This window comes from Heptranchias perlo, chromosome 14 (assembly GCF_035084215.1).
Source record: "Heptranchias perlo isolate sHepPer1 chromosome 14, sHepPer1.hap1, whole genome shotgun sequence".
Classification (NCBI taxonomy): Eukaryota; Metazoa; Chordata; class Chondrichthyes; order Hexanchiformes; family Hexanchidae; genus Heptranchias; species Heptranchias perlo.
The window spans coordinates 21653484-21672916 of NC_090338.1; the positions used below are offsets into that span (position 1 = coordinate 21653484).

The 19433-nt window shown below is 44.4% G+C and overlaps 1 protein-coding gene across 1 annotated transcript in view; it reads left to right on the plus strand.

Annotated features, from left to right (window-relative positions):
* The window catches only part of tenm2a (teneurin transmembrane protein 2a), a 1632827-nt gene that overhangs the window by 909430 nt on the left and 703964 nt on the right, over window positions 1-19433 (plus strand). Inside the window, exon 6 of the mRNA XM_067996099.1 lies at window positions 11161-11249. The gene's annotated coding sequence lies outside the window, so the exon portion shown is untranslated. The remainder of the gene's footprint in view (window positions 1-11160; window positions 11250-19433) is intronic.

A 19433-nucleotide genomic window follows, 5' to 3' on the forward strand; every position in this document is an offset into this window, starting at 1 on the left:
TCCTTAAGATGTTGTCCACAGCTCCTCTGGGAACTGGTGCACTTGTCCTTGCAGCTGCTAAATCCATATAGTGCAGGGTTTCAAAGGGATCATTTGCAGAAGCAAGGGAGTTGGAGCCTGGACAAATCTCACAGTGATTATTCTAGATATCAAGGCTTTTCATAGATAATTCTCGAGGATTAGGCCTGAGAGGGGAACAGATGAGAGCCCAGAATTTTATTTGGACATACAGGGACTCACTTACTGACTACGGAGGAGATTTGCTAAAAATAACTCTGGTATTTTGACAATTGACCTGCAGAATGCTGAACTAAGTTCTAAGTATCCATCCTCATCGTTTGAAGGGACAATTGATACCAGTAATGTCCAGCCCCTACACTTAATTAAAGTCATGGGTTCATGACTTAAAGTCTTGGGTTCATGACTTAATTAAAGTCTTGGGTTCATGTCACGCTACACGTAACCCCACCAGCGAAAAAAAGTTATCTGTTTTTAATTCAACGGGTCATTCTCTGTCTTTCTCTTCCTTTCGGATGTTTCTCCCTCTCTCTCTCTCTGTCTTTTGTTCTGGCCGTTTGTATATTCGGTGGTCCTGTAGGTAACACCTCTCTGTCTGAACACTTTGATCGCCTTGACAACGGGCAGTTGGAAAGATTATCTGTAATCACCAGGTATTGTTCTCTGACTATAAATGCGAAACGTCCAAGGAATTCCACTCACTCACCTGACGAAGGAGATAATCTCCGAAAGCTTGTGATTTTCAGATAAAATTGTTGGACTATAACCTGGTATTGTAAGATTCTTTACATTTGTCAACCCCAGTCCATCACCGGCATCTCCACATCTTAATTAAAGTCATGAGTAAAATTTTGGATTGTTGAGGTTCTTGGGATTCAAAGCTGTAACAATTTGAGAGATGTTACGAGTTACAACCCAGCATATTCCACATTACCTTGTATAAACACATTATACGCATGCAGTGAGTTAACATGCTCTCCATGTTCCTCTCCAAATTGGTATTGTCAGAGGATAGTGGAAAAGCAGTAAAATAGTTTTATCATTTTTAGCGATTTATAAGCAACTCACCACACAACTTCAATATATCTGTTTTTAGCTTTCCTTTTGGTAGTTGTGACTACTTTGCCAGTATTATTTCACTGAAAAGTTTAATTGTTGTTCCTACTAATAGAGATGTCTTGTCAGAAAAACCCCACAGGACCAGTGTCACTCGCTCATGATAACCACAACACACACACACAGACAGGAAAGGAAAGTCAAGAATAAACAATGGTTGTGACCTCATTGAGGATTCAGACACAGTCCCTTAAGTGATTTATTCAGTTATCAGTACCCTGCCATTGTATTACAGCCCATTACGAACTCCCAGCTATTGTTTATATTCTGTAATAAGCTCGTCTCCATTTTTTGTTGTTGTTTTGACTTTGCATCTTGCGTTACAACTGCTTTTTTTTAACAGTGGACCTTTGAATCCAGAGATAAAAGTATTGGAGGATATAACATGTGGCAATTAGCATGTGACAGGAACAAATGGTCTTATTGAAAAGTAACTCATTGAGTTTTAGCACTGTAATTTAAAGACAGTAAATTTAGCAACTATTCTTGAGTTGATGTTCCTGTGTGGACGCCCACAGTTTGATGGAAATGAACCAAACACAATTGCATCTGTGTTGCGCAGCAGACGTGATGCCATGGGCTGCACGTGCTTGAGTTCTGCTGCAGCAAATCGGCTTCTTCGGAGCTCCACAATGGGAACGGAGACGTAACTTCTCAAAGTAATTTTACTTTGGATCTCTAAAGTCATTGTAGAGAGGAAAGTTCAATGCCATTGGTCTGAGATGGATTCAAATCTAGCTGCTTGGAGGGAAAGGGATAATATGCTGACTAACTCTTACCTTGAAAAATTATAACAGTAACTGTAAAGGCTTCCAGAAAACAGCATTTTAGTCTTCAAAATTACTCGGGGAAGTGGGAGGTGGGAGGTGAGATACCATAAACCAGAATGAGAAGAGCAGAGTCTAGTGCCATGGCTTGCTTGTTACTTAAGGCATCAATGACCCTGATTTTGAAAATGATTGCAGCAAAGCGTTATTTAATTTTACAGTTGTAGTGGGATATAACTGAATCTTCTGTATGTACTGTACGATTAAGCAGTTGATGGCTCGTGAACAGCAAAATACCATTCTCAGAGTCGATACTGTATCCCAAGTGTGCAAGGATCAACACTGGAGTCTGAGAAGTCAGCCACATGGCAAGTGAGACTGGTGACAGCTGTGGCTACTTCATTTTTACAATAACAAAATTAAGCCTGTGCCCATGCATGTGCAGCAGAGAATACACTGCCAGACACTTGGAGCCAGTGGCTGTGCAGGGGAGGGGAGTGTTCTTCATTACAAATGAGTCCATTTAGAAAGTAGTGTCCAAGAGAACGCCTCATTTGTGGGTAGCAGTTGCTCCTATGTTAAGATACAGACGCGAGTCATTATTCAGAATTGGAGAGCCGAAGAGCAAGGCTGGGGTCTCCAAGTTTTAATATCTTTCCATTGAATGGATACTCCCATTTCTTGTTTTTCCTCTCCAAATGCAGTACTAACCATTTCACTAATGTATCTATGTTCTTCTGAAGTCTTTTACAGTGCTTCTCACTGTTTGCCAAAACCCCTTTTGTGTTATCAGCAAAAAATAATACTGTGCTCCCTATGCAAGTCAAAATCTATAATATACTAGAAATCTTATGTCACACTGCTTTTTGACCAGATCTTACTTCCTCTAAACATATTTTATCACACTTTTGTGTCAACTTTTCCCATTTTAAATTCCTATGTCCGTATTTATAATGGAAACTGCCTCTGTAAATTTGTCATGCTATAATTTCACACTCCCTCCACTGGTGGTGCTCTCGAGCCTTAGTATTATGACTCCCAGCTCTTAAAACTATCCCCCCTCCTCCAAGCAGCTCGACTTCTCTGCTTTCCAAATAGGATAAAATTTTGCTATTTAACTCAAAATAATATAATACTTTGATTTTACATAAAAATAAAGACAGAATTTGTGACTTTAAAATGGTGATTAACTCGTGTGCCATTATCACAATTATCACATGCCCTTTAACTACGTTTCACTTGAAGACTACACTTGATCTTGACTCCTGTGTGCAACAGCACAGGGGATCGACCACTCCTGTGTGTATGTGTGTGTATATGTGTGTGTATATACATATATACATATAGAGATAGATTGATTCAAATCATAGTTGATTTGATTTGTGCTCTACCATCTTCACAATGAAAGAAGAAGCATTTGAGCATGATCCACTTCAGAAAACACATTCACCTCCTAGTGCAAGTCAAATGTATTATTCATTTGTGTGTTTTTATTTGGATGCCAACATACGGAACTAATGTGACCTAAATAACTTTAAAAGTATGGGCCGTGAGTTAAGAATTTTGCTGGGCCCAAACCATCATTTATTAGACTCCCCTCCCCCCTGTAGTGCACAAAATCCTGGACAAAAACAAAAGTAAGAATTAACAATCCTATGCTTGTGGGTGAGGTACATTTTTAAACTTAGAATTCAGAAACACATAGTTAGTCTCTGCAGGTTTAATGTAATCCTCTCTCCAGATGACATTATATGATAATCCATCAGGTCATGTACACCAGTTGTACACACTTTGTGTACATGGAAGTGAAAACGCAATTCAGATTCTATGATCTGTAGTGAAGTAAGGTTCTTGATAAGGACATAATAGTGTTGTGTCTGTACTTTACATTGCAGCTCGAGAGAATGCAGAAGTAACAAGGCATTTAAAATGCACAGAACAACAGCACTATAACAGTGATGTAGAACGATGTGTAGAAAATTGCTTTTTCAGTTGGTGGAATCATATGGTTAGTGTGAGCCCAGGAGCTCGCAAGGATAATCACGCTTAAGTGGCTTCTATTGTATGCCCGAACGTGCTCCAGGACCTGATGCATGCAATGTTCTCTGTCATCCATTTCTTTATTTGCATGCACTGAAGACAACATGATTTAAATTTTGGTTAACCTCAAAGTACTGACTTTGACTGTCATTTGAGGGTGAAGTGTCCTTGTTCTTTACTCATAGAGTCATAGAGTCATAGAGTTATACAGCACAGATAGAGGCCCTTCGGCCCATCGTGTCCGCGCCGGCCATCAGCCCTGTCTACTCTAATCCCATATTCCAGCATTTGGTCCGTAGCCTTGTATGCTATGGCATTTTAAGTGCTCATCCAAATGCTTCTTGAATGTTGTGAGGGTTCCTGCCTCCACAACCCTTTCAGGCAGTGAGTTCCAGACTCCAACCACCCTCTGGGTGAAAAAAGTTCTTTCTCAAATCCCCTCTAAGCCTCCCGCCTTTTACCTTGAATCTATGTCCCCTTGTTATAGAACCCTCAACGAAGGGAAAAAGCTCCTTCGTATCCATCCTATCTGTGCCCCTCATAATTTTGTACACCTCAATCATGTCCCCCCTCAGCCTCCTCTGCTCCAAGGAAAACAAACCCAATCTTCCCAGTCTCTCTTCATAGCTGAAGCGCTCCAGCCCTGGTAACATCCTGGTGAATCTCCTCTGCACCCTCTCCAAAGCGATCACATCCTTCCTGTAATGTGGCGACCAGAACTGCACACAGTACTCCAGCTGTGGCCTAACCAGTGTTTTATACAGCTCCATCATAACCTCCTTGCTCTTATATTCTATGCCTCGGCTAATAAAGGCAAGTATCCCATATGCCTTCTTTACCACCTTATCTACCTGTTCCGCCGCCTTCAGGGATCTGTGAACTTGCACACCAAGATCCCTCTGACCCTCTGTCTTGCCTAGGGTCCTCCCATTCATTGTGTATTCCCTTGCCTTGTTAGTCCCTCCAAAGTGCATCACCTCGCACTTTTCCGGGTTAAATTCCATTTGCCACTGTTCCGCCCATCTGACCAACCCATCTATATCGTCCTGCAGACTGAGGATATCCTCCTCGCTATTTACCACCCTACCAATCTTTGTATCATCAGCGAACTTACTGATCATACCTTTTACATTCATATCCAAGTCATTAATGTAGACCACAAACAGCAAGGGACCCAGCACCGATCCCTGTGGTACCCCACTGGCCACAGGCTTCCAGTCACAAAAACAACCTTCGACCATCACCCTCTGCCTTCTGCCACTAAGCCAGTTTTGTATCCAAAGTGCCAAGGCACCCTGGATTCCATGGGCTCGTACCTTCTTGACCAGTCTCCTGTGGGGGACTTTATCGAAGGCCTTACTGAAATCCATGTATACCACATCCACTGCGTTACCCTCATCCACACGCCTAGTCACCCCTTATTCCTTTGTAGATGGTCAGTTGTTAATGAAAACTGAAGTTTGTGTTCTTTGGTTGGTAGATGGGATTTTTTTTTCTCATAGTAAAAATGGTAAAGTTGTGGATCGTCCAGTTATACTTTCATATAAAACAATTCCTTTGAAGTGCGCAATAGTCTTTGTAGCCGCTAATAGAGAAGTCACTTTAGATTGGTTCATGCTGTCTCATACCCACCCTAAACATCCACTGGGGCACAGTTTATGACATGATTGCTGAGGTTCATAACTATCATCATTTTCCTCTTACTTTGTTGTTTGATGGGCATGGTTGATTATTGGTTAATTGGCTGAGATGGTGCTCTGCTGGGGCTCAGTGGTAGCACGTTCACAGAAGGTTGTGGGTTCAGGTCCCACTCCAGAAACTCGAGCACCATTGCGGTACTGAGACAGTGCTGCACTGTCGGAGGTGCCATCCTTTGAATGAGATCTTAAACCGAGGCCTCGTCTGCCCTCTCAGGTGGATGTAAAAGATCCCATGGCACTATTTCGAAGAAGAGCAGGGGAGATCGCCCCAGAGTCCTGGCCAATATTTACCCCTCAGCCAATACCTAAAATAGATGATCAGGTACTTTATTCCATTGCTGTTTGTGGGACCTAGCTTTGTACAACTTGGTTGCTGCATTTCCTACATTACAACAGGGACTACACAAATACTTCATTAGCTGTAAAGCACTTTGGGACATCCTGAGGTTGTGAAAGGTGCTATATAAATGCAAGTACATTCTTTCTTCTTTCTTTCTTATACTGATGTATTGGCAGCAGGCTGAGAACAGGTTAAACATTCATGCCTTCACCTGGGGAATGGTGCAAAGAGAAGTGGAAGAGTGCAGGCCCAAAATATAAAAATGAATTAAGCTAAATGATATAAAAATATTGTCAAAGAATTTACTTTTGACAGCCGATGATTTCACAGACACAGGTGTGCTTTTGCAATGCAAACAAAGATCACAGTTTAACAGCCCTTCTCTTGTGTACGTTTATAAATTTGCATTTCAATAGCTGTTCTTAAAATAGTGTCCAAATAGAGGATGACAAATGATCAGGTAAGTGATAGGATTAATATTTCCACAAGTGAGTTATGGTCCGTTCACAAATGGAAATATTAATCAGATCCTGCAGTCAATCATCTGTTCTGTTCTATGCCCTGCATTTTAAATTAATTCAAGCCAAATTTGTTTTTATGATTGTGTGCATTTTTAAAAATTCAACCATAGAGTGCTCATCATCATTTCATGTGAGCTGCTTCTCACCTCTGTGCCAATGTGGTTAAACATGTCTCAGAAATGCACTAATAGAGATTACCTGTTGGATCGAAGGAGTTGTGAGGCATACAGTGCTGCAGTGTGGTACAATACAGCTTTGTGGCGAATTACAGAAGACCCCAACATGATGTGTTTATGCCAGGCTGTTCTCTTTTTCTTAGCAATTTGTTACTAAGCAGTATTGCCAGAGGGCTGGATGCAACTCCAGTCCTCTCACCCATGGACAATATGTGGTGTAGGATGAGTGAGTGGGAAGGAGAGAGAGCTTTGCTCGATGTGTAACTGCTTTATAGCTTGTCATACCTAACTTGGGAAGAGCTCTTCATAGGAGAGTGTTCAAAAGACTTTAGACCCAAATTCCTGGGGTTGGGATGTGCAGAGAAAGGGTGACTATCCCTCTGGAGTGCTGAAATTTGGGGAAGAATCTGGATTCACCAGGTTTCTGCCCTATGCACAAGTCTTCCGCTCACACCCCCTCCACCCCTGTCCATGTCAAGGGGACATGGCTGAGTTGTTCCTGGGCTACTCTGGGAATTCTACCCATTATGCCCATATAAGGCCTATAAGTAATATATTTTACGGTTTGAGTCTTTAAGCAAAAAAGCTGCAAGGTATTTTGTTCCAAAGTATAATAGCTTTATAAAGAAGTTATAATAAGTAACAAAGATGTTAAAATAAAAGAGTACAATTAAACATGTTAGTAAGATGAATGCAACCTGACAAAGTTTATCACTGTCTAAGACCTCAAAGTGCACTTTCGAAGATCTTGATTAGTTGAGCAGTCCAGCCTCGGTCTGAGAACGTTCTGATCAATACGAAGAGGTACCCAACTTATATATGTTTTAGACACAATTAGTTGTATATGGGCCTCCCATCAATCATCCTCTCTATCTCATGGGGCTGCTATCAGTCCTACTTCCATATACATACAACATCTGACTTTACCACCTCCCTCATGATTAGTTGCTTCCGAGATGTCAAGAACTCTTATCTTTACCCGAAGCATGATAAAGCTAGAGACAGCTGCCCTTTCGTAACATAAACAGGAGATGGGGATGAAACCAGATGCTCATTACTTAGAGGCCTTCTCTTGCACAAGGATATAAAAAGCTAGTTTTGGATAGGCAGAAAGCCTTTGTTCGCAGGGAAAACTGACATAATGCTTTTCCCTAACAAGGTTAACAATATTTTAGAAAGCTTGTATAATGTATTTCTTACAAGGCCCAATGGAACTCTCGGCAACTGAGGGCTGGCATGAATTCTGCTCAGGGCTCTGTAAAGGCCCCAAAAGGTAGAAAAACAAAGATAATGAATCCTGCAGGAGATTGATTACCTTCACAGTCATGGCACCGAACTCCCTTAGGAGCTGAAGAAAAGCTCACTACACGTTTGCTTCAGCCTTCTTGGTCCTCAGGTCAGCCCTCCCAGGCACTGGTCTAATTTTCCTCCTGGCAGAACAGGGGGGAAGCCTCTAGAGCACGCTTACAGATGCAGGCTGGGGTCTTCGTCTATGGATATGGGAGGCCACTATCCCACACTTTTGTCAGTGCAGTGGGACTCCTGTAATTTTGGGGTCTTTATTTTGTACCTAATGCATGCTAGACTTGGCCTGGGTGTATTTGCTGGGATAATGTAGAGTGAAGTTTATGCTGCTTCTAACTGGTAATAATGACCGAACAGTGCTCACCAGGACAGTGAGGAGGAAAAATTCCTCTGCATTTAATTCACCCTAGAAAGGCTGTGAGGAAAGATAGTGTGATAAATGGAGATACCACACTGTACACCATGAGGTTAGGGTTAAGAAATATTGTCAGAGCAGAATAAAGAGAGCTTTGGTTGGCATCTAACTCATGATATACCCTAGCTGGATATGCTTGATGCTGACATGGGTAAAAGACAGAAGGGAAGGGAGCTGAAGTTGACCCATCCTATTATCTAACTTAGAAATGCCCTCGAAAGGGCTCCAGCTCTGACATTCCTCACCTTAGTGAGCACAACATCACCCAAAAAATGAGATCACGTAACATAGAATGTATGCTGATACATTGTTTGATTTATTAACCACTCATGCAATGTTGCAGACCATCAGCTTAATTTTATGCATTGTGCCGATGGGATGGGTGTCCTGGTCTGGTAAATGATAGCAGAGGTCAGGCTTTAACAACTCAGCTTTTAGACTGATTGGAGACCACAAAAAATGTGTATGGTATTCCATAATCCTGCTACATCTAGTGCAACCTGATCCATGATTCTTGTTAAGTGGACTGTAGTAATTACCAGTCCACATCTGCATGGATCACGTTTCATGCAATCGGCCTTTCACTGACACCAAGCATGGCCACTGGTAGATAACAGAATGAAATCACCACTTTATTAATTTACACATTCACTTCGGATTTCTTCAGAGGCTGGGTAACCTGATATTGCTTTATTTTGGGAATTTATACTATCAGATTTAAAGGATCAGTGTCACCCGGTAAAAGCACGTTGCCAACGTTAACAAACTATAGCAATAACATAATTAGTTGCAGTGGCATTGTTACCCCACCCTAAACCACACATATATTCATGAAGAAATGTACTTGACATGAATGTTCAGTGACCAGTATCGTGGACTTTTTTGAAGTGAGTTTTCCAAGTGGGCTGTTCCATTGTTTGCCTGAATACTCCTCCCAATATGAAACCTATGAATCTTTAAAGCTGTTTGAATTGCATACTTGCAGCCTCTTCAGTATGTAAGAAGTAGCAAGGAGACTTCTTCCAATTTAATGCTCAGGATGATTTCTCACACTTGTATGTAGAAATGCAAGTTCAAGTTCCCAAAGCCACTGTCATTGGTTTGCATCAGTTGCAAAAGCTGCAGAAATCTGATTTTTAAATTAACTTCTTTTCAGTTGAAAACATGGTATAAAGTGTTCTGAATGGACTCCATATATAATACAAAAAGTAGTGGTTGTCTGGCAGAGGATTATTGGTAATAATCCAGTCAATTGTGAGTGTCATTGTGCCTCCGTCTTCAGGCAGTTGTCATCTCTTATGATACTTGATGCCAGTCTAAGGGGTAAAACACATGGAAGCCAAAGTTTCTCGGGTCGCAATCCTGGTAGTTACCGAGTGGTGTGCTCCAGTGCTGGCCCTGCTGGTGTTTTCAGGGTCAGTGCAAGGGTATTTCATTAGCACAAGAAAGATGGGACAAAAAAAACTAATGGTGTATTGTTTTTAATTCATTCATGGGATGTGGGCGTCACTGGCAAGGCCAGCATTTATTGCCCACCCCTAATTGCCCTTGAGAAGGTGGTGGTGAGCCGCCCTCTTGAAACGCTGCAGTCCGTGTGGTGAAGGTTCTCCCACAGTGCTGTTAGGTAGGGAGTTCCAGGATTTTGACCCAGCGACAATGAAGAAACGGCGATATATTTCCAAGTCAGGATGGTGTGTAACTTGGAGGGCAATGTACAGGTGGTGGTGTTCCCAAGCGCCTGCTGCCCTTGTCCTTCTAGGTGGTAGAGGTCGCGGCTTTGGGAGGTGCTGTCGAAGAAGCCTTGGCGAGTTGCTGCAGTGTAGATGGTATACACTGCAGCCACAGTGCGCCAATAATGAAGGGAGTGAATGTTTAAGGTGGTGGATGGGGTACCAATCAAGCGGGCTGCTTTGACCTGGATGGTGTGGAGCTTCTTGAGTGCTGTTGGAGCTGCACTCATCCAAGCAAGTGGAGAGTATTCCATCACACTCCTGACTTGTACCTTGTAGATGGTGGAAAGGCTTTGGGGAGTCAGGAGGTGAGTCACTCGCTGCAGAATACCCAGCCTTTGACCTGCTCTTGTAGCCACAGTATTTCTGGCATCCACATGCCCCATGCCCACAGAAACTTTAGCTTTCTTAGGTCCTGTGCGTGGTGGGTGGGGGGGGGAATGGGGCTTTGTAGCATAGCCCTTCTGACTCCAGTAACATTCTCCTTGACCACCTGAGCAAGAAAGTTAATCTTTTGTTAAAAAAATTTGCACACTTTGGGGCTCCAGGCTACTTTTCTGGCCTGTACATCATTGGTGAGGCCCACGTGCATCCTTGTGGACACTGGTACATCTCCACTCACTCAGTGCGCTGGTCACTGTTATGATGCCTGATCCCATCGATGTCTGAGGAGCAGGAACTCCCAGCTTCGGAAGTCTCTACACCCGGCTGTGATTTGCCTTGTAGGGCACAGATGTAAGTTCCACCTGTTACAAGACATTGAGGAAACCCCTAGAAGTGGGTCTCTGCCCTTTTCCCAAAGGCAATCCGATTTCTTGCCAGAATTACAGCGAGACACGAGCAGAACTCGCGAAGAATTTTGGGGCGCAAATAACCTACCCTGTGTTACCTGGTACAACAAAAAGGTTTTAGTTCCTGCTTTGATGACCACATTCATTCATTCCTAGATTTCGTCTCCCATTTAATAATTTTTTCAACAGAGTTGCAAACAATATAATACAATCCCATTTGTTTCATTTGATTGCATTGCAGGTGCCAAGGGTAGTGCTACAATGAGACCGTACACCTGTGTGTGACTTGAGTTGGATCTGCAACAGAGTAAGGGACGGAGATAATTTCAGGTAAGCTCAAGTCCTAATGGCTGCTGGGGGTGGGCAGGGAGAAGATAATTATATTTCTTTCTGTGCCAGCTGTGAAATCTTGCAGTATAGTTTTTACATTCTGATGTTGGTTTTTACTCAAGCTTCATAATGAAATTCAATAACTTTGGCAGCAGGTATGATGGTCTCTGCATGATCTAACATATTTCCCACTATTTAGAGTCCTACAAAGGACTTCATTGGATGACAGACCTCTTTTAAATCTTCCTGAAGTTCCCTTTATTTTAGGCGGACCCTTATTTTGCATTTTTACATAGAATTCACAGCACGGAAACAAGCCATTTGGCCCAACAGGTGTTTATGCTCCTCACTAGCCTCCTCCCACATTACTGCATCTAACCCCATCAATATATCCTTCCATTCCTTTCTCCCTTATGCAGCTTCCTCTTAAATGCACCTATGCTATTCGCCTCAACTACTCCATGTGGTAGCAAATTCCACCTTCTAACCACTCTGAGTACAGAAGTTTCTCTTGAATTCTTTATTGGATTTATTACTGACAATCTCATATTTATGGCTCCTAGTTTTGTGGAAACATCTTCTGTGTCTACGCTATCTTTTAAAAATGTTTTCCCTCCCCCCAAATCTGTCAGGTATTGCCTACCCTCTTTGGAATAATCGGGTTAATTCTGCAATCCTTCCTTCCCAGTAGGTTTTCATTCTCACAGGGAACATAGGTCACAGAATCAGGACTAGATTGTTGTAGCTCTATGTATGACCAACGCACCCTTCAAGTGTGGTGTCCTGCATGGATCACAGTTCACAGAATTAGCCCTGCTGATAGCCATTGCCCATGCCAGTAAAGTGAAGTGCATGCAGTTACTTTTTTTTCCTCTTCCAAATGATTTCACCCCTGCGCTCCTTCTCTCCTTGAATTTTCACAAGCAATCACCGGCCTCTAGTCCCTCATGTAAATGGTGGCTCTTCATATACGAGTCTGGAGAGTGAATGTAGGTGCAGGGTTTAATTAGATTTCCATCCAAAGTCGACACCCATGCACTTTCACCAAGACTCAGTGAGTAGTGACGAGAAGCAGGAATGCTGGCCAATCTTTCATCTGTATGGACAGGGAGACACTGAAGCCATGTTGTGCCCCCCACCACCCCACCCCACTATGGTCACTTTAACTGAGATTGCCTAAGTCAACCACATGAAACCCAGGATTCTCCTACTTGGCCAGAACATTATGAAATACCCTCTGAGCCATACTCCTGGTGCTTTAACAGTCAAAAGTAATACTAGTTGCTGTGTTTCACCACTGCTATTGTACCAGCATTATAGATAATGCAGGCAACACACAATATGAATTACTCTCTGCCAGTCATTGGTATCAGTTGTTGGGAAGGTGAGTTATTTTAATGACTCTGTTTGTTGTTCAGCTCTATGTGTTTTGACTCATTTACCTGTTAACCCACTTACAGCTGAGTCCCGATAAAGGTACCAGTTTGCCAAGAAATGTTGTGTTTGAACCCGATTTTGGCTTTGATTAGGTTTGTTCGAAACGCCACATAAAAACATATCTTTGCCCCGCAGCACATTGAGTTGCTCAGTCAACAACTTAATCAAAGCAAGAATAGAACAAAAAAAACATAACTTTCAGAAATATGCCACTGTTTTAAGGCGATGGTTGACATTCTTTAGTGAGATGAGCATTTAAATGAAAAATTAGGAATGCTGTATCCTTCAATTATAAATGCTGTATGAGGGAATTAATGGGAAAGAGGCTTGATTCATTACAATTTGGGAATAATGGGAAATTATTTGGTCCTTTTAGAATTCTAAATGGTGGAAATCAGTTTAAATTCTATTTGACGTAAGTGAATCGCAAATTAGTGCATCGGGATTCCTATATTTTATATACAATTTTTCAACTAAATTTTATGGTATAACACTTCAAATAAATATAGTGATGCATAGTACAATATTTAGCAAAATAGATATTCTGACCCCACCAATCCCTGAAAGACCTTTATAAAGGGGAAGCTTTGGTCTACTAAAACTCTGTTGATTGAATAATGGGAAATAATTTGGACTATTGGAATTTTCCGTTTGGCACAGATTAGTGTTTATGTTGAGTCGATTTTGTATAATGTGAGATTCACTGGTGCTTGAGAACCACAAATGTGGTTCTGGTTGCTCCCCATGGATTAACCTTTCTATTTTTATGATACCTCATACAAGGGGTTACTTGATGTATGAGGGAGGAATATTTTCCACTCTTGGTTCTATGATACTGCTAAGCATTATGATACAGCTTTGATGATCTGCCAAGCCAGGCGTAACTTCATCCTTAATACAATATCATTGTGTGCTTCCCAGCGCCTCTCTATATTTTCAGTTGTCTAGACTTTAAACCTGAGATTACTGCTTTCTGTCAGTTGCTATATTTACCACATTAGATCTATTTATGTATCAATTTACTTAAAGTCTTTATATACAACAGAACTCAATTTAGATGAAAGCAGCTAATTTACGGTGAGGTCCCTGTCATCAAGATCAGAATACGTCTGATAAATAATGGTGGAAACTAAACACAGTAGAGTTGCAATCAAATATTGCAGGCAAGGTGCAAATGTAGAATATAGACTAGGGAAAACACTATGAGCATGACACTTACTGCCAATGAGCCAGCATTTCAACAGTAAGTGATCAGATATGAGCTGTTTAAATACTGATTAGGACAAGGTTGGTCTGGTGCCAGTGGGCATCAAGTTTGGCAAGTTGGCTAGATGAAGAGCGTTTGATGCCAGTGGGTATCAAGTACATAGTTGGCAGGATGATTGTTTGATGGTAGTGGACATTAAGCTTCAGATGATTTTGTAGAAAATGGCAGCAGTAACATGCATAGAAATTTATAGTCATTAAGGCAACAAAATAATAAACAACCGCTATTCAACATCTGTTCAAGATGAGCAGGTTGATAATTGTTTAAAGAATTAAGTGAAGCTGCAGGAAATCATGTTCTGATAATCACTGAGGAATTTCAATAAACATGTTAAGGGGACAGATCAAGAACAACTGGAAAGAAGGTGTGAATGTAGAAATAATATAACAGTAACAAACTATGAACCCTTCTCAACATAATCACGTGAGCGGAAAACGAGGGCATCTGCCAAGTTAGACTTAATTATTGTACTGCAATGGAAGTAGTTAGCAGCCTAAAAGTAGATGAAAACTTGGATTACAATGATCACCAGTTGGTTCGGTTCAATTATGTGATCGGGATGTGTGCCAGGCTCACCCCACCCTCCTCTCTCCCGCAATATCCTCCAAACACCCCCTCCCCATCACTTACCTGGAAAACGCTGGGCAACCAAGGGTCGCCCTATCTTTGGCACCCAGCAGCCGCTGTATACCCTCTTCCTGCCATTTAGGACGGGAAATAAATCGGCAGCATTTAAATGGATGCACTGCAGCAACTCGCCAAGGCTTCTTCGAGAGCACCTCCCAAACCTGCGACCTCTACCACCAGAAGGACAAGGGCAGCAGGCACATGGGAACAACACCACCTGCATGTTCCCCTCCAAGTCACACACCATCCCGACTTGGAAATATATCGCCATTCCTTCATCTGGGTCAAAATCCTGGAACTCCCTTCCTAACAGCGCTGTGGGAGAACCTTCACCACATGGACTGCAGCGGTTCAAGAAGGCGGCTCACCACCACCTTCTCAAGGGCAATTAGGGATGGGCAATAAATGCTGGCCTTGCCAGCGACGCCCACATCCCATGAATAAATTTTTTAAAAATGAGGCCTGACAGTTAAAATTGCCAAAGGGCTCCTGCTGCCGCTGGCAGCCAGGAAATTAATTCCCAAGAGAAGTTTGCCGCCAGAAATTCAATGCGTGTTAAAATATTTCCCACTATTTCTGTCACACCTATCTCTGATGCATAAACCTACTTATTTATTATACTTACCTCTGATTGAATCCTCCTGAATCTTAGTTTGTAACAGTTCCCTCACCTGGGGCCCGAATTTAGCAGGCCTGCGGGTTCCCAGCGGGTGGTCCTCCGGGAGCGTGGTCAACACACTCGGCGAAATTAGTGGGTTGCCCACGCGATCGTAGCAGGCAACCCACTAATAGGAATCAATTACCTGCTCCTCCGGGGTCCACGGCGCTGGCCTGCGCGTCGGTCGGGCTGCGCATGCGCAGTACGATCTGTCAGCTGGAGGCTCTCTAGTTAAAGGGGCAGTCCTCCACTGACAGATGCTGCAACCAATGGGACAAATTGCAGCAGGGGGAAGGCTGCTCCCAGTTTAATGATGCCTCACCCCAGGTATCATCAGATGGGGTGAGGAGGAGGGGGAGGACACAGATCTTCCCCCCCGGCGGGCGGGAGGAAGCGGCCTGCCTTTGCCACCAAGAAGGCCTGGCTCGAGGTGGCAGAGGGGGTCACCTGCGCCACCAACATATGGCCCACCTGCATACAGTGCAGGAGGCGCTGCAATGACCGCAGTAGGTCAGCCGCAGTGAGAACACAAAGTCTTTCCCCTACACTCCGTCTGCCACAACACTGCCCCCACCCCACATCTCCTTCGGCACCGCCAACACTATTCTGTCACATCACCCTTCATACCCACTCACACCCCATCCTCATCTTACCTCCACCTACTCACCTCGCCAGTACTCACCCTGCCACTAACACGCAACCCACTCCTCATACAATCTCATTGCTCCATCCCATACTCACCCTCTCGTGCATCTCCCTCACGGCCAGCCTCACTCAACCTGCCACCACCTGTGCTGCAGCCACAGGGCATGCATCACATATGTGCAGTAGGCAGCGTAAGGCAAACGTCTCGTCAGCATGAAGGGGGTGCGCAAGGGTGTCTGAGGGTTTGTCATGGGTGTTACCCATATTGAATTTCAGAGCAACAAACAGCACACATTATATTGACACCACCACTGCCATGTCTCCGCGAATCCTGTCCGTTGTGTCCAATAATGCCCACTCCTGGGTATCACTATGAGGACCCACCACTGATGCCACCCATCGTGTTACTGCAGAGTAGGTGCAGGTGTATTTGCAGGGCTCGTCCGCGCAGACGACTGAGAGACATCGGCGGTGTAGCCGGCTGCACCCTGGAAGGATGCGGAGGAGAAGGTGTGGAGGGCAGTGGTGACTTTGCCAGCGACAGGTAAGCAGTTGGTGCTGGGGCCAGCCAGGAGCAGCTCGGCATAAAAGAGGCTGCAGATCTCCACGACTACATGGCGAGCGAATCTGCGCCTCCCTGTGCACTGCTGCTCGGAGAGGTCCGGGGAGCTGCGCCTCGGTCTGTGGACCCTGTGGCGAGGATAGTGCCCTCTGCGACGCGTCTCTCTCTGCGGTAGCCCTCCCTCCTGCTGTGCAGGTGGGCGTGCAACAACACCGTGTTGGGGGGATCCACGTCTCTGCGGCGGACGGCTGGACTGCGAGGCTGCTGGTGCTGGTCATGCTCTTCGTCCTCCGAGGGTCTCCACACACCACCCAACTGGCAGGTGTTGGTCTGAGGGGTTGTGCAGGGTAGGTGTGTGGTTCCTCGGACTGGGGCTGCGGTTTCGTGTCGGTCTGTCCTCTGGCTTGGCGGGGGGTGGTGGAGGGCAGGGGTTGCCCTATGTGACGCGGTGGCCTCCTGCGTGGGTGAGGGCTCTCCCCCGTGGAGCGCACCTTGGCACCTGCCACAGGCTGCTGGCTGCAATACGCCTGGTTGGAGGGAGACTGTTTCCCCCAGTGTGGGAAACTCACTGCCTTGAACCGAAAATCCCACACTTCCTCTTTTGACAGCTGCTTCAGCTCATTAACTGACCACAACGAGCAAGGTAAGTACTCTCAAGTGGAACCCCGCTGGCTTTAATTGCCTGCGGGATTCCCACCAGCAGGGCTTGCGCGCGCAGCCCCGCACGTCAGCGCGGTACCCGGAAGTGGCCGGGATTTCGTCGCAATCCGGTCACGAGACCGGAGATCGGGATTTTCGGGGCCACCCCGCTGGGAACCCGCCGGAAACACGATCCTAAAATCGAGCCCCTGATGTCTGTACAAATTGGACCTAATGCTTCCCGTTGTCACTTCTCCTGCCATCCCAAGAATCTCATTCATCGTGCTCTTCCTCCTTCTCCAGTGCCTTTACTCCACTTCCCTGTTGCTACCCCTTGCTCCCACCTTTCGCTGGTCTTGCCCCATCCCCCCATCTTAAGCGGTGGTCCCCGCTGTTAATCCATCCCCATCTGTTTCACATGTTCCATTCCCCCGTCCCCGTCTCCCCCAGCCCCATGGTCCGAAACTGTTTCTGCACCCAGTTCCCAGCCATCAGCCAGGAATCGGCTTTAAGGGATTTATGTGCATTTACTGCACTTCATTGTATTTCCCAACTGTACACAGAACCCAAAATGTAGTTGGGAGAAGCAGCTGAAGGTGCTAAAAGAGTCAGCAGGAGATCTTGCTTCATTTCCTAAGCCTCTGCTCCTCAAAGTTACCACTGCTGGATCCTGGCACCCAAAACTGCCAGTCAATGCCCCGCCTCAATACTTCAGGACCACTCTCTCCAGTTCTTGTAGATTTTGGACTCTCCCCCCCCCCCCCCCCCACCTCCATTCCTTCCACACTCAGGGTCACCCTCACCCAAATCAAGGTACCCCTGTTCTACTCCCAGAAGCCCAAGACCCCTCTCCCACCACTGTCAAACTCCAGGACATTATTCAGACTACTCCCACACCCAGGGAACTCCCCTCCCAGTACTCACATATCTTTGAGGCTGCCCCCCTCCCCACCCATGCTTCTATTCTCTAGAAACACCTTCACAACTGTTTCCACACCTATAAGTCCAGGGACTGTGCAATGTTAGCAAACTCCCAAACCCTTTTTCTTGTACTCCCACACACTGAACTCCCTCCCAGCTCTTCCACACCCTATGATTTTTTTGTCATGCTTACACATTCAAGAATCTACCCCAACTTCTATCAGTCTGCACCACCCAAATGCCAGGAAGCTCCACGTACAATATTTCCAGATCTTTCCTGGACGCTTTATCCCCCTCCCCCCTCCCTTCCTCCCTGTGTATTCCTAAGCCTCACAATGTCTACAGGCTTCAAAAATGTAAATGCTTCCAAGCTCCAACATCCCTTCCCCAATTCTAACAAGCCACTACCACCCTACCAGACCCTATTCCCGCAGTGCTGCACACTTCAGCACCCTTCCCATCACTACTACTTTTATTTGCCCCCTCACCATTGCTGACAGAGCTCAGTACATTCGTCCAATGGTTCCAGATCTTTGGGATTCACCCCAACATACTGCTTTCTCCCAGGACCCTTCTCCACCATTGCCAAACCCTTAAACCTTCACTTCTTGTCGATCCCTAAGATTCAACCATGAAATCAAATCCTACATTCCACACGTCCAGTGCTACCAAACTGTAACTTCCCCATCCCCATTACTGCCATTCTCCCAAACCACCCCCTCATGCGACCAAAGCCCAATAGCACATCACTGTTCCAAAATCCCACAACCCACTACTATTGAATCCCACATCGTTCTAATCAGGTGGTTGTTGTCTACCATCTTCCTTTGTATTCTGGGTTTTAAAAAAGGTAACATATAAAAATCAGGTATGCAGGTAAAGGAGCATATGATAAATAATAATAATCAAGGTCAAAGGTTCAAAGAGTTGCAGAATTGGATCTTGGACAAAAATCCGAGAATGCTATGTTATAAAAATAGAATTTGTCTAATGGCCCTGATAATGCATATTACATGGTATAACTTGCCCATTGTTATAATTGTATATTGTTATAAAATAGCACATAAAACATGGGAAATCTGCCAGTAATATAATTTTTTAAAAGCTGCACCTAGCACATATTCCCTGCTGGATACACTTCAAGTGTCACACTGCAAATTTCTGTGTCTTATTTCAAAAACAAGTATAAAGAAACCACGGCATTCATTTGCAATACAGAGAAAAAAAACCCTGGAAAGAAAAGATAATCAGAATCAGATGTCTGTGGCCTCATAATTGACCTTAGCAATAACATTAAACTAGACAAAGCAAAATTAGTGACCTGGGCCTAAATTTTAACCCCACGAACAGGTGGATTGTGGGGGGAGGGGGGTGGGAAGGTAAAAATTGTAAAGACAAGCTGAAACCCTCCAATATGCCCACTTCCAG